Source organism: Moschus berezovskii, chromosome 19, assembly GCF_049115385.1.
Source record: "Moschus berezovskii isolate FMDL1 chromosome 19, NW_MosBer_1.0, whole genome shotgun sequence".
NCBI classification, from domain to species: domain Eukaryota; kingdom Metazoa; phylum Chordata; class Mammalia; order Artiodactyla; family Moschidae; genus Moschus; species Moschus berezovskii.
Window position 1 is genome coordinate 54395137 of NC_142478.1, and position 13895 is coordinate 54409031.

Genomic DNA, 13895 nt, shown 5'->3' on the forward strand with positions numbered 1-13895 from the left:
GACCCGTTACTTAATATCTTCCTGATTAAGACAGAGCAAAACTTTAGATCTGGAATGCCAATTAAATGTCATTCAAGTGCCAGCTGCAATTGTTTGCAAGCAACTCCCTTTGACATTGTGTTCCAAGGAATTAAGGGCTTTTCCTGGAATCAATGGACAAGGGCTCAAGGATCGATTAGCAATGCCTGTCCTGGGAGCAGAACATGCAGGGATAGTAGGCTCGTCTCATGTTTTCTGAGACTGGGTTGGGTCTTCCCAAGGCTATTCCAAAGAAAGGGGATGTCAAGAGGTCATCCCAGCAAGTGAAGTCAGATTTGCTTCCCTTGAACGCTAAATGAAATAATCTCTGAGCAAATAGCATGCTCTATGCACCGTCTGTTCTCCTAAGCCTCTTTTCTTAGTCTGCATTATCAACAACAGGTGTTTGCTGTTCATTCGACTCCAACCACCAAAAATAGGCATGACAATAATGACAGAATAAGACAGCTTCTGAGACTTCAGTCATTCCTGAAAACCTTCACATATCACATATTCATAAGCCAGTGTACCACTGACTCTATTGTCTAGCCAATATTTTTCTATAAAGTGCTTTACCTTTCTAGAACTTTTTATCAAAGTATATTAGACATACAGAAAAGTCATGGGGCTTTTTGTTTGTTTCTTTTTGTTTTTTTTTTTCACTGCACAGCATGTGGTATCCTAATTCCCTGACCTGGGATCTACCTGCTTTGGAAGTGCGAGTCTTAACCACTGGACCACCAGGGGAGTCCCATAGTCACGGGTCTTAAATGTACAGCCTAAAGAATTTTCATAAAATGAACATATTAGTGTAAACCAGCACTCATTTCAAGGAAAACCACCTTCCTAAGCCCCGACATGACTCCCGCTGCCCAGACTTCTTTTCAGTCCCAAGGGCGACCGCTACCCTGTCCTGACTTTTAAACTACAGATTAATTTTGCTTCAGTTGAAAGTTTAAATCAATAGAATCTCACAGTTTTGACTTCTTTGTGTCTGGTTTAATCCATGTTGTCTTGTGTAATTGTGGTGTTGCCTACCATGGGGTAAATACACCACAATTTATGTATCCATTCTAGGTTGATGGCTATCGGGGAGAGTTTTTATTCTGGGATGTAATAAATAAACCTTGTGTAAACATCCTTGTGCATGTTTTTTTTAATGAACCCACGGACACTTTTCTATCTGTATGCAGGTGAGTTCAGTCACTCAGTCGTGTCTGACTCTTTGTGACCCCATGGACTGTAGCCTGCCAGGATCCTCTGTCCATGGGATTTCCCAGGCAAGAATACTGGAGTAGGTTGCCATTTGCTTCTCCAGGGGATCTTCCTGACTTGACCCAGAGATGGAACCCGTGTCGCCTGTGTCTGCCTGCCAAATCAGACAGACACTGCACCACCTGGGAAGCCCAAAGGGTACATACCTGGGCTAGAAAGTGTTGGGGTCATAAGCAGGTGTGTGTTTAGATATAGTAGACACAGTTTTCAAAGTGTTTGAACCATTTGACACTCCCATCCAAGTGTATGAAAATTTGGTTAAACTTTGTTTTTTTGTTTATTTATTTATGTTTAACTTATGTGTAATTATCTCAAAGGTCAGAATGGTGGGATATAAACTTATTGATTTGGTTGCTTGACTTGCAGGATCTTGGTTCCCCAACCAGAGATCAAACCCGGGTCCTCAACAGTGAAAGCACTGAGTCCCAACCACTGGACTGCCAGGGAATTCCCTAGATAGTGATTTTTTTAAAAAAAATTATTTATTTATTTGATTGCATCAGATTTTTGTCAAGTCATGCGGATCTTACATAGAGGCACACGAACTGAATAGCTCTGGTGTGCTGGTTCAGTAGTTGTGGCTTTTCGGGATTATTTGCTCTGTGACATTTAGGATCTTAGTGTCCTGACCAGGGATTGAACCTGTGTCCCCTGAATTGCAAGGTGGACTCTAAACCACTGGACCACCGGGGAAGTCCCTAAACTTGTTTTAAAAAGGCAACTATATAGCTATCACGAAAGAAAAATCAGAATCACTTGCCACAAACAAAAAGGTAATAATAATTACCGTTAAAAACTGGTAACTATTAAAATGGTTCACCTAAAATCTGTTAAAAATTTCATCACCTAAAGTCAGCACACTGCCATCGAGCAGTACAGATGTCACACTTCTGGAAAGACTAGTGGAGGAAATACTGCTGGTTCTTACCCAGCAGGAGGAACCCTGATTTTATGTGGCTTCTCCACCAGCTGTAAGACCCCAGGGACAGCTGAGCCCCACCTCCAACTCCAGAGAAGGATCTGACTGGTGTGAGAATGAGCCAATCCGCTTTGTCTGGGGTGGTTCAGGAACCGGGCATGTGACCCAATGCTGGCCAATAAGGTGTTTAAAACTCTGCATGGGGCACATTGACTGTCTGTCTGCAGGCTGGATCTCAGGGCCTGTCAGACCTGGGTTCGGATCCTACTTTTCTGCTTCTGCTCTTAGTAACCTGAGCCAGGTTGCTGTGTCTCTGGGCTTCACCTATCATTGGTGGCTGATGAGGTTGAGAGAAGTCCTGTGTGTCGAACACTTAGCCAGCCCCCTGATCTTAGTGAGTACCTCTCAAATTATCGTTGGTTCTGGGAAGAAGGTTCACAAGGATCCTTTACCCACCGGCTTCTAGGATGGGGTCTTGAAATGCAGTCATCTTGAGCAGCTTTTCATTTTAATTTGAGGAGAAACTAGAAAAAACATCTGCAGTCAGGGCAATGGAATAAGAATTGATGTTCTGGGCCCCACCCTGACAAGTAGGCTGAGGGGAAAGTAATAGTAGCTGGGCTTTGCTGTCATTGACTCATTTTATTGTCCTAACAATCCTACGAACTAGGTTATCCATTTCACAGATGAGAAAATTGAGGCTCAGAGAGTTACTCAGAGAGAACATGGCAAAGCCAAGATTTGAACCCAGGCCACTGGATGCCTAAGTATTTATCCCTTTGGTGCTGTGAGAGTCCTGATTTTATTTAAAGACCCATGCCTCTCCATGTGACACAGGAAAGTGTAACCCACCCCCAGCTCTGAAGGAAATCCAGATTGGTCTCAGACAATTATCTGATCCCATTTCTCTTGCCAGAAATTGGTTAAATCATGGGCGTGGGACCCAGTTATAGCCAATGATACATGAACTAAAGGCTGTGGTGGGCTTTGGGGAAAGGTTTCTTGTTCTCCGTGCACTGGCTATTGTGTCTGGATGTGTTAGCTGGAGCAGTGACAGCCATTTTGTGATCATGAAGGAATCTGAGATGAGAACAAAGTTGAGAATGAGAAACAAAAAACATGGAAAGAAACTGGGGGTCCATAACAATGGCACATAATGAATCAAACTCAGAACTACTTCCTCTTCCTGATTTCGTGCACTGTGAAATAACAGATGATCTCGCTGTTCAAGATGATTTGTGCTCAGTTCAGTTCAGTTCAGTCGCTCCATGTCCGACTCTTTGCGACCCCATGAATCACAGCACGCCAGGCCTCCCTGTCCATCACCAACTCCCGGAGTTCACTCAAACTCATGTCCATCGAGTAGGTGATGCCATCTAGCCATCTCCTCTCTTGTTGTCCCCGTCTCCTCCTGCCCCCAATCCCTCCCAGCAGCAGACTCTTTTCCAGTGAGTCAACTCATCGCATGCGGTGGCCAAAGTATTGGAGTTTCAGCTTTAGAATCAGTCCTTCCAATGAACACCCAGGACTGATCTCCTTTGGAATGAACTGGTTGGATCTCCTTGCTGTCCAAGGGACTCTCAAGAGTCTTCTCCGGCACCACAGTTCAAAAGCATCAATTCTTCGGCGATCAGCTTTCTTCACAGTCCAACTCTCACATCCATTCATGACCACTGGAAAAACCATAGCCTTGACTAGACGGACCTTGGTTGGCAAAGAAATATCTCTGCTTTTTAATATGCTCTCTAGGTTGGTCATAACTTTCCTTCCAAGGAGTGAGCGTCTTTTAATTTCCTGGCTGCGATCAGCATCTGCAGTGATTTTGGAGCCCAAAAAAATAAAGTCTGACAATATTTCCACTGTTTTCCTATCTATTTCCCATGAAGTGATGGGACCAGATGCCACGATCTTAGTTTTCTGAATGTTGAGCTTCAAGCCAACTTTTTCACTCTCCTCTTGCTAGGATTTGTTAATTAGTGATAATGCATGTGTGCTTAGTCATGTCTGACTCTGCAACCCTATGGATTGTAGCTTGCCAGGCTTCTCTGTCCATGGGATTCTCCAGGCAAGAATACTGGAGGGGGTTGCCATTTCATCCTTCAGGGGATCTTCCCAACCCAGGGATCGAACCCAGGTCTCCTGAATCTCCTTGCACTGACAGACAGATTCTTCACCACTGAGCCACATGGGAAGCCTGGGATTTGTTACTTGGGTTGTAATGGATATAACTGAATGACGGTCAGCTTCTTACAGACAGGGATGTTCTCCTGTCTTGGTTACTGCTTTATCATCAGTACCTGGAGCAAAATAGGTGCTCAATTAATATTTGCTGACTAACTGGTGAAGCAGAGTGTCTGGAGCACCCAAATGCAGGTTGTAAATACAGCAAGCAAAATCAGTAGCCTGAAAGGATGATGACTGCAGGCTCTGCTGTCTGACAGACCTGGTTCAAGGCCAGTGATCTACTCTTAAGCTGTGTGACCTCGGGCTGATGATTGCACCTTTGTTTTCTTGTGCATACGATGGAATTAATAGGCAGAATAATGACCTCCTCAAGGATGTCCACACCCTAATCGGTGGAGCCTGTGAATATGTGACTTTTCATGACAAAATGACCTCAGCTGTGATTCAGTTGGGGACCCTGAGAGGTAGAGAGCCTCTTGGATTATCCAGGTGGCCCTGTGTAATCACAAGGATTCCTATAAGAGAGAGGTGGGAGGGTGAGGATCAGTGAAGCAGATATGATGATGAAGCAGAGGTTGGAGAGATGCAGGATCACCAATTTCTAAAAGCTGCTGAAGGCAGGGAAATAGATTCTTCTCAAAGCCGCCAACCTTGCAGACACCTTGATTTTTTAAGTCTCTGTAAGACTCATTTTTGGACTTCTGATGTCCAGAAGGATAAAGCAATAAGTTTATGTTGTTTGAAGCCCCTAAGTTGGTGGCAATTCATTATAGAAGCGACAAGGAGATTTATACCAAGTAGCTGATAATTGCATTTACCTCCAAGGATCCTTGCACGGATTCAGGAAGTTCAAGCGTGAACTTCCGACCAGCTCTAGCCATTATTAACCAGTTCCAGCAGTAGTCATGCCTCTGACAGGAAGTCAATCCTGATTCCTCCAGCTCACACCCACCTCTCCCCTTCCTGATAAACAGTAATAATGCTTGACATTTCTGTGGTTCCAACACTATGCTAAAAGCTTTTACATCAGTATCTCATTTAATTTTCAGTCCCAAGAGGAAAGGGCTTTTCACTCCAACAGGAAAGGGCTTGTATGATACCCATTTCACAGAGAAAGAAACTAAGGCATGCAGAAGCTAAGAAGGATCATGAGATGGAATGGGAGGAGGCCTGATCCACCTACATTGCACACTCTTCACCAGCTTGACTTAGACACTGATGACCTTGAGAACAAGATGGGCCTTGTAACCTCGGTGGAAGCCTTTCCATAAATAACTTCAAAGGAACTGCAGGGAGCATAAATTGAAATTTTTTCTCCACGCGGCTGCCAAAGCAAACTGTTTCACAGGTACAAACGGGCTCCACTCCCTTCACCTGGCCCAGACTTGTCTCCACACCCAGCCTTGCAGGTCTTCTCTCTGCGCTGGGATGCTGGGGGTGGGGGGATGGGTGGTTTACATCCTGCCGGCTGAACCTCCCCGACATCTGTTTCCTCCTCCCCACTTCGCTGCCCCTGACCTGACACATCATTTCTCACGGCAAGGCCTCCCACCTCGTGCTGCTCAAAGGGAGAGCTGTTCTGAAACCTGACCCAGACCTGACCACAGTCCCACTGAAAAGCCTCCTGGGTCTCCCCAGTGCTTACAGGGGGAAGTCTGGACTCCTTGTGTGGCCATTCAGATTTGCCAGGCTCGTCTAGTCTACCTCAGGACCTTTGCACTTGCTGTATTCTTTGCCTGAAATGCCTTTTCCAGGGATATCCTTGTGGCTGACTCTCTCCCTTACCTCAAAGGGGCCTTCCCAAGGACTTACTTCCCTAATGGTCCAGTGGCTGAGATTTCACGTTCCCAATGAAGGGGCCTGTGTTCAACCCCTGGTCAGAGAATGCCCACATGCCACAACTAAGAGCTTGCATACCACGACTCAAGATCTTGCATCCTGCAACTAAGAGATTCTGCATGCCAGAACTAAAGAACCGCATGCTGCAGTGAAGATCGAAGATCCCACATGCCACAGTTAAGCCCCAGTGCAGCCAAATACCTTTTTAAATATTTAAAAATAAATATTAAACAAACACTAAATTTTATTAAATTAAATGTTAAAATGTATTTAATTAAATAAATAATAACTAAACATTAAGAAAAGAGGACTTCCCTGACCTCCCTCTGTCACCTTCTGCTTTATTCTTCTTCCTTCAATACTATCTGGCATTACAACATGCCATTATATATATTTTTTAATAGTTTTATTTAGTCATTTTTGGCTGTGTTGGATCTTCGTGCTTGGGCTGGGTCTTGGTTGCTGTGTGGGCTTTCTTTCCAGTTGTGGCGAGCTGGGGCTACTCTCCAGTTGTGGGGTGTGGACTTCTCGGGTTGCAGTGGCTTCTCTTGTTGTGGAGCATGGGTTCTAGGGCTCTCAGGCTTCAGTAACTGTTATACGTGGGCTTAGTAGTTGCCACTCTCAGGCTCTAGAGTAGTTGATCTGCGGCATGTGGGATCCTCCCGGATCCATTGTCTCCTGCACGGGCAGAACATGCCATCATATGCAGATTTGTTTCTTTGTCTGATGCTGCTCACCAGAAGATAGTCCCTGTGAAATCAGGAAGTATGTCTCAGGTCTCTAAATGATAAACACTAGGAGGAAACTTAAGCAGGAGAGGATTGGGAGCTTTGGAGAGGGACTTGTTTTAAAAAGAGGGATTTTCTGGTGGCTCAGACGGTAAAGAGTCCGCCTGCAATGCAGGAGAACTGGGTTCGATCCCTGGGTCAGGAATATCCCCTGGAGAAGGGAATAGCACCCCACTCCAGTATTCTTGCCTGGAGAAACCCGTGGACAGAGGCAGGCTACAGCCCACAGGGTTGCAAAGAGTTGGACATGACTGAAGTGACTTAGCACACACAAAGAAGATAACATTTTATCACACAGGTAAAAGATGAGGCAACAAGTCATGGCCATCCGGGAAAAAGCATTCCAAGTAAAGGGAACAGTCAGGGCAAAGGTCCTGAGGCAGCACCATGGATGTATATGAGGAGGTCAGTGTGGTGGAGCCGAGTTCAAGAGGATGGTCTTCCCAGGCTCTTTCCCTCCCCTGCTGCTGTCCCTCTTGCTTTTCTTGCCTCTTCAACATTGTCTAACAAAATGGATTCTTCCGGCATGGCAGGTGCAATGACAACGATGATTCCTACAAACCAGATTCTAGGTAATGTTCTAATGAACAGGGGACCATGGTGCGGACAGTGAGTAGCCATATTTTTGGGTACAGGGATGTCAATCCTGCACCCCCATTCCATCACTGGTATGAATATTTCCTGTGAGTAGTGGAAATTACAGTCAAAGCAAGGAGCCAACTGGGTCTTGTGGGATGGTACAGGGAAGGCTCCAGAGTCAGATGGAGATGGGCTTAATTGTGAATTGCTTCCCATTGGTGACTTTGGGTTGGTGATTTACCTCTCTGAGCTTTAGTTTCCTCATCTGTGCCTTAGTTTTCTCATCTGTATAGTGGGAATGGTAGCAGTACCAATCTTACCAGGTTCTTGGGAGGTTCAGTGAAATACCGTGAACAGTTGATGCTTATAACACTATGTACTAGACACTGCCTGATCTATGCACATTAATTTGTTTAATTCTCACAGTCATCCTTGGAGGGAGGGTCTGTTACTGTTCCCCATTTTATAGATTAGAAAGCAAGGTGAATCACTCACTCAAGATTACTGTTCCAAGGGCATGCTCTTAAGTCTGATTTGTTTGTAATTCCGACAAAGTTAGCCTAGGTACCCAACTAACACAATCGGTTGTAGACAACGCACTGTAATAAGTTTCTAATACTTCTTACACAAAGAATAGGTACATAAAAAACAAACACAAAAAATAAAGAAAACAGAGGGGTGGGATGGAGTGGGAGGTGGGAGGGAAGTTGCAGAGGGAGGGGACATATGTATAGCTATGGCTGATTCATGTTGATATAGGGCAGAAATCAACACAATATTGTAAAGCAATTATCCTCCAATTAAAAATAAATTTTTTAAAAAAGAAAATATATTTTTAAAATTATTTATTTATTTATTTTTGGCTGTGTTGAGGCTTTCTTTAGTTTCGATAAGCGGGGGCTACTCTCCTTTGTGGTAGGAACCAGTAGTTATGTCATTGGGGCTTGGTTGCTCCACAGCATTTGGGATCTTACCGCACGAGGGATCGAACCAGTGTCCCCTGCATTGGCAGGCAGATTCTTAACCTCTGGACCACCAGAGAAGTCTAGCACTTTTAATCTTACAGCACAGGACCGTGAAAAGTATGGCAATACAACAGCTAGCACACACATTCACATCTTTGAAAGTTCAAAACCTGAAGATTTGTATGTAGGGGACTTATTGTATTCCTTCTTCCTTTGCTTGCTTGTTTTCTGAGTCCCTAAATCTTGCACAGAAGGGTTTTTAGGGTATCAATACCAGTCAGGGTAGTAAGTTGCCTATGTCCTTGAGGCAGAGCTTCCAGACAGGACACTCAGAGACACGCTGCAGAACTGGGCTGCCAGGGAGCTCTGTCCCCTGTCCCAGGCAAGAAGCCATCCTCTGAGTGAGGTGCTGCCCCCAGATGCCAGTTCCAGAACCTGCCCCCCTGCTGCAGTGTACCCAGCTCAGTGGCCAGACCCTCTCTCTACCCTGTGAACTCTTCTGAATTCTAATGCTACCTATGGATTGCCGGAACCAGGACCACACTGAACCCTCACTGCAAGGGAGTGTGGGAAGCATGTGCGTGTGTGCATGCTAAGCCGCTTCAGTTGTGTCCAACTCTTTGCGACCCTGTGGACTGTGGCCCGCCAAGCTTCTCTGTCGATGGGATTCTCCAGGCAGAAATACTGGAGTAGGTTGCTACGCCCTCCTCCAGAGGATCTTCTGGACCCAGGGATTGAACCCACCTTTCTTACATCTTCTGCATTGGCAGTTGGGTTCTTTCCCACTAGCATTGCCTGGGAAGCCCCTGGAAAGCATACTTGTTGGCTTATGCCATCCAGAAGGCATGCCAGGAGGAGGGAGGGATGAACACTGCCCTGCCAGGAAGCTCCATGTGAGCTGGATCCTGGGCCCAGTCTATTAAATGTTTGTTGAGTGACTTAATGAGGTGTCAGAGGTGGAAGTTGAACCCAGAACTGTCTGATTCAAAACGGTGGATCCTTCCCATCTCAACTTGCTCTAGCTTGTAACATGGACCCTCCCTTGGGATTGTAGAACTCTGTACCTTTTGCACAAACAGTGCTGGGCCTTCAGTGCTGGGCCCTCCTGAGGGTGCAAGAAGCCTGGAGGGCCTTTCTCAGTCAGTTGAACCCATCACATTGATATTTTTAAAATGAGAATTATTATTGATTTTGTTGCGTAAAAGCCAGAGGGGACACAGGAGAGACACACAAGACTGTGAGCCTCACCAGCTGTGGACAGGCCTTTGGGTTCTGATCTCGCCTTGACCAGGGGCCTGTGCTCTGGGCCCATCTGTGGGGCTGTTCAGGCCAGGGCTGCTCTGAGAACCATGTGTGGTAACCACTGCAATGCGGATTCTTATACTGTCCGGACATCCGTGCCGCCGCCACCCTGGGAAGGCTGGGGCTTTTGCTTGGCTTCCCAGGCCCAACCAGGAGGTCAGGCCACCCAGGGGCTAATTCCTAACATTCTCTGGGAGGCTGAGAAACAGCAAATGTGGTGCAAAGATGCCGGAAAGGAGACCTCCTTGAATCTCAAGAAAAAAAATCCAGAAGTGCACGCGGGGATGTCCAAAACCAGATGTCCAAACTTAAAAAAAAAAAAAAAGGAAAAAAAAAGAAAAGAAAGAACTTTCATTATGCAACTTTAAACAGTTCACAGGGGATGTGGTCAAAGCAAATTGCCCCCCACCCCATCCCCCCCGCGTCTGAACCCCAATTCGTAGGCACCAGTCCTCCACCGAGAGGTAACTCCTGGTATCAATCTCTCACGTGTCCTGTTAACCACTCCAAGTTCCTAGGACATCTCTCCATCCTCACTGCCCACTCGTTCCTTCTTCTACTGGCCTCACTCTGCTTCCTTACATATTTCGGGCACATTCCCACCTTAGGGCCTCTGCACTCCTGCTTTTACCCAGATACTGCATACATGGTTCCCTCCCTCACGTCTATGGTGTTTTCCTTTCCTGATTTACTTTTTCTCAGAGCACGTACCACCTGTCCACACAGCATATGATACATTTATTTAGTTTTCTTTATGAATCACCTTCAGAATGTCAACTTCAGGAGGGCAGGGATGTTGCCTGTCTTGATCACTTTGCCGAATTCCCTGAGCCTAGCTAACATGGTGCCCAGCACACAGTAGGTACTCCTGAATTTATAAATGCCCTTCTGGAAGTAGCCAAGCACAGATGAGCACGAGGCTGCACAGTTGATTCCCCTTGCTTTTCTGTGCACAAAAGGGACCCCACTGCACGCCCAGGTCTGCACCTGCTTTTGTGCTAAACAATGTGTCTTGGAGTTCTGCCCCTATCAGAACGTACAGCCTGTTCTGTGCTCATCCACGGCTGCCGACTGTTCCGTTGGAAGCATGCCCAGGCTCCACACGGCTGGCCTGCCCCACTGACGTCCACTCAGGCAGCTCGCCCTGGGGCCGCCGTGAGCAAGGCTAGGGGGACCTTCGTCCTCCTTGGATGTCTCTGCTCTTACCCCACTGGCTCCTGAGAGCAAAGACGCAAGCAGATGGGCGGCAAACACCCCAGAAATGCAGCTCTGGGAGAAAGGGAGTTGTTTATCTTCAGAGGTAATCAGGCCTATCAGACAGGGGCTTGATCTCATTCCCTGCTTCCTTCTTTCTGAAATGCACACAGTGTCATAAATAAAAGCGCAGACATCAGAGGAAGCCGGGGGTGACACGGCAGTTTCTTGCAGCGAAGGCGGGGGAGGGTGGCTGGGGGCCCTGGGTGACATTCTCAGTGATATTTTTGCCAGACTGTGAGATTGGAGAGGAACTCTGGACTCCCTTGTGCAGGAGAGGATGGGGATTTGGGGAAATCCACTCCTTTCCAAAATCCTCTGTGTCCTGAAATTTAACTTTCCTATGAGCACCAGGGCATTTTTCCTTCCCTTTAAAGGGCTCTTAGCACACAGGCGGTGACATAACTTTGTATTTTGAATGTCGACTCAGTTCCTGAGGGTTCGACTTGATCTCCTTTGCTCTTCCTTCTCACAGTGGCTGGCATACAGGAAGAGCTTACTAAAATAAATGTTGAGGGACTTCCCTGGTGGACCACTGGCTCAGACTCAGAGCTCCCAATGCAGGTGGCCTGAGTTCCATCCCTAGTCAGGGAACTAAGATCCTGCAAGCTGCAACCAAGTCACTGTAGTCAAATAAATAAATACATATTTAAAACAAAATAAAATACATCCTAAATGACCAAAGCTGGGATGCATGCATTGAAACCAGGCTTTCCCTCCTCCTACCCACACTGGCTCACTGGGAAAGACTCTGATTCTGGGAAAGATTGAAGGCTAAAAGAGAAGGGGGTGGCGGAGGATGAGATGGTTAGATAGCAACACCGACTCGACGGACACGAGTTTGCACAAACTCCGGAGATAGTGGAGGACAGAGGAGCCTGGTGGGCTACAGTCCATGGGGTCACAAACAGTCGGACACGACTTAGCGACTCAACAACGACCCACATTTATGGAAGAGGGTCTCCTGTTACCTTAGGAAGCTTCTATTTCCTGCCCCTACTTGGCCCCTCAACTTGGGCTGGGAAGCACGGGTCACTGAGTAGAAACCGGCCTGGGGAGTTAAGGTTTTGCCGGGGTCACAAACAAGCTGGCCCCTGCCGACTGTGGCCCACCCAAGCATTTGGTATTTGGCTTGGCTGTGCTTATGCTTTAACCAGGGTGATTCTGAGTGCCTCAGGACAGGCATGGGGGTGTGCCTGCAGGCCCCACCCACCCCATTACTCACCTCTCCTCCAGGCACAGGCCTGCTGGTCTTGCCAGGCCCTGCGGGCTTTTACATTTGCCCTCTCCTTTTTATTTATTTATCATTTTTTTTTTTTTGGCGGCGCTGTGCAGTTTGTGGGATGTTAGTTCCCTGACCAGGGATCGAACCCAGGACCACCACAGTGTGAATATACCAAGCCCCAACCACTGGACCACTAGGGAATTCCCACCCTCCCCATTTTGTGTGTATGTTAATCGCTCAGTTGTGTCCTACTCTTTGTGATGCCATGGACTATAGCCCGCTAGGCTCCTCTGTTCATGGAATTCTCCAGGGAAGACTACTACGTTTTAAGGCACAACAAAAGTATGAAAAGGGTGTGTAAGATCTCCTATGTGTTCGCTGTTCTGATGTGTACAGAAGGCTTGCCCCTGTGATGCTCATCCGGGCATCTTTTGAGTTGTCACTGACAGAGGTCCTGAGAATGAGGGATTTCCTTCGTGGGTGCTCAGACGGCCAGCCTGGGGAGCTTTTGGGGCCACTGGAATCAAGGAGGTTTAGGGCTGGGAATTCCCTGGTGGTCCAGTGGTTAGGACCCAGTTCTTTCACTGCTGGGGGCAAGGGTTCAATCCCTGGTCAGGGAAATAAGATCTTGCAAGCTGCAAGTTGCGGCCAAAAATAAAATAAAAGCAATAGAAACTTAAAGGAAAAAAAAAAGGCCGCTCAAGTCACCACGCCCTGCAGCCTTCAATCTGACTCTCTAAATGCCTGGTTTCCCCAGACTTGCCCAGGGGGGCATATTTTCAGGGCAGACCCACTTGGAGTGGCTGGAAGTTTGATCTGACACTGCGGCTGCCCATATGGACTCAGTGACCCTGAATGGGATATCTTTAGGTGTCAGGCCCTGGGTCCTGTTCAGGGAGGCCCCTAACCAACCCACCCTCCACGCCCCACCTAGAGGATGAGATAGACAGAGGGAAGTAAAGATTCAACTCTGAAATATCTCAGAGGAGTGAGTATTAGCGAACAGGCCAGCCATGCCTAATTGCTTCTAGATTCTCCAGGGCCAAGTCTGACACCCAGGCATTTTCCTCTGGGTTGTATTAATTTATTCATCCGTTCCTTCATTCTCAGTACACTTTAACTTAGTGCCTATTATGTGCTGGGGGTACTGCAGTGAGAAGACAGGTGAGGTCTCTGCTCTCATGGAGTGAACACTTTGATGACAAGACAATATATAAGTGACATGTTCAGGATAATTTTAGGTGGTGAAAAAAGATGAGGAAAAGGAATAGGGGGGTAGGTTAGTGAGTGCCTCGGGAGTTTTAGATTGAGGGTCAGTCATGGCTGGATGGCATCACTGACTCAATGGACAGGGGTTTGAGTGAACTCCAGGAGTTGGTGATGGACAGAGAGGCCTGGGGTGCTGAGATTCATGGGGTTGCAAAGAGTCAGACATGACTGAGCGACTGAACTGAACTGAACTGAGGGCCTTTCTTGGGAGGCGGTATTAACCTGGAACTTTAAGTTAGATTCCTGTGTCAGACAGAGGGAAAAGCGAGTGCGAAGGT